The 2,500-nt window shown below is 33.8% G+C and overlaps 1 long non-coding RNA gene across 1 annotated transcript in view; it reads right to left on the reverse strand.

Moving 5' to 3' along the window:
* The window catches only part of LOC124385797, a 30,176-nt gene that overhangs the window by 18,951 nt on the left and 8,725 nt on the right, over positions 1-2,500 (reverse strand). The window contains exon 2 of the long non-coding RNA XR_006925799.1: positions 1,317-1,436. This is a non-coding gene — a long non-coding RNA (uncharacterized LOC124385797). The remainder of the gene's footprint in view (positions 1-1,316; positions 1,437-2,500) is intronic.

Consider the following 2,500-nt stretch of genomic DNA (forward strand, 5'->3'; position numbering starts at 1 on the left):
TATAGTGTGTATAATGTGTATATGTGTGTGTGTATGTTGTGTGTATAATGTGTTTATAGTGTGTGTAGAATATGTGTATTGTGTGTATGTATGTGTGTATAATGTGTGTATAATGTGTATATGTGTGTATATATGTGTGTGTGTATAATGTGTTTATAGTGTGTGTATAATGTGTATAATGTGTGTGTGTGTGTGTATAATGTGTATAGTGTGTATAATGTGTGTATTGTGTGTGTGTATGTGTATAATGTGTGTGTATATGTGTGTGTATGTTGTGTATAATGTGTATAATGTGTTTATAGTGTGTATAATGTTTATAGTGTGTGTATGTTGTGTGTATAATGTGTGTATAATGTGTATAATGTGTATGTTGTGTGTATGATGTGTGTATAATGTGTGTATTGTTTGTGTATGTTGTGTGTATAATGTGTTTATAATGTTTGTAGGGTGTGTAGAATATGTGTATTGTGTGTGTATATGTTGTGTGTATAATGTGTGTAGGGTGTGTATAATGTGTAGGGTGTGTATAATGTATAATGTGTATAATGTGTATGATGTGTATAATGTTTATAGTGTGTGTATGTTGTGTGTATATGTATGTGTGTATATAATGTGTTTATAGTGTGTAGAATATGTGTATTATGTGTATAATGTATAATGTGTATAATGTGTGTATGTGTATAATGTGTAGTGTGTGTATAAAGTGTATGATGTGTTTATAATGTTTGTATTGTTTATGTATATTGTGTGTATAATGTGTGTATAGTGTGTATATAATGTGTATGTGTATAATGTATGTGTGTATATTATGTGTGTATATGTATGTGTGTATGTGTGTGTATAATGTTTATAGTGTGTATAATGTTTATAGTGTGTATAATGTGTATATGTGTGTATGTATATGTGTGTATAATATGTGTATAATGTATAATGTGTATGTGTATATGTGTATATGTGTATAATGTGTATGATGTGTTTATAATGTTTGTATTGTTTGTGTATATTGTGTGTATAATGTGTTTATAATGTTTATAGTGTGTAGAATATGTGTATTGTGTGTATGTTGTGTGTATAATGTGTGTGTGTGTATAAAGTGTGTAATGTGTGTATTGTTTGTATGTTGTGTGTATAATGTATAATGTGTTTATAATGTTTGTATGTGTGTATATAATGTGTGTATGTGTATAATGTATGTATAATGTGTATAATGTGTGTGTATAATGTATAATGTGTGTATAATGTGTGTATAATGTATAATGTGTGTGTGTATAATGTGTGTATGTTGTGTGTATAATGTGTGTATGTTGTGTACCCACCTGTACTCGGAGGAGAACAAAGGTCTGTAGCAACGGGAAAAGGAGAACAACATCTGCACAACAGCTGTTCAATCTCCAGCACCTTCCCCTATCTACCATGAGTGGCTGTAACCATGGCAACTAAGAGAAAGCGATAGAGTGAAAGAGAGACAGAAAGAGAGACAGAAAGAGAGAGAGAGAGAGAGAGAGAGAGAGAGAGAGAGAAATTGTATTAAAGTGATAAATTATATAATTTATATAATAGACTTTTTTTCATAAAGTATTAAAATTAATAAACATACATAAATATGTGTGTGTGTATATATACAGATATGTGTGTGTGTGTGTGTGTGTGTGTGTGTGTGTGTGTGTGTACACAGATACGTGTGTGTGTGTGTGTGTGTGTGTATATGTATGCATGTATGTATATACAGATAGGTGTGTGTGTGTGTGTGTGTGTGTGTGTGTGTGTGTGTGTGTGTGTGTGTGTGTGTGTTTGTGTGTGTCCATTTGTGACTCTTCCATTATTTACAACGGTACATGTAGAGATTTCCCGGTGCTGATTGGTCAGAAGGTGTTAATTAGTTTTCTCTAACGGTGGCTCTGACAGAGTGAAGGTGTGTTACTATAGTAACAGCTCATTTCCGGGGACTCGTGTACAGAGGACGTTTTTAAAAAAAACTCTCTCCGATCTGCCACTTTTTAACATTGATTGAGGAAGTCTCCAGTTTCAGCACTTCATGACGTCTAACTACAATGAGCTAGGATAATTCTTATAGTTGTCATGGAAACAGTAAGATTTTCTAAATAGAAAATCTACACTTCATGGCCAAAACTTAGATCTGGAGCTCTATAGCAGGAGATCTTTTACATCTTCTAACCCATGGAAAGCAGATCTTGATGGAGCTGGCTTTGTGCACAGAGGTATTGTCATGCTAAGACAGGATGCTCCTGCATCCAAAGACGTCCGATACAATTGTGTGCCTCCGACTTTGTGGTAAAGGTTGGGGGAAGAACACTCAGACTGGAAAAGTCGGGTGTCACAATTCTTTTGGACATTGCGTGTAGCTAATACATTGTTTATTAGCTAGCATCTATTCTTGTAAACCAGGCTAGAAATTAATCCTCGTTGCCTAGCAACAGTGTTCTTCTGGGTTTCCGTTGGAAAAATGGAATTCTACATTCTGGGTTCTTTCAGTAAAACA

The sequence above is a fragment of the Silurus meridionalis genome, chromosome 5 (genome assembly GCF_014805685.1).
Source record: "Silurus meridionalis isolate SWU-2019-XX chromosome 5, ASM1480568v1, whole genome shotgun sequence".
NCBI classification, from domain to species: domain Eukaryota; kingdom Metazoa; phylum Chordata; class Actinopteri; order Siluriformes; family Siluridae; genus Silurus; species Silurus meridionalis.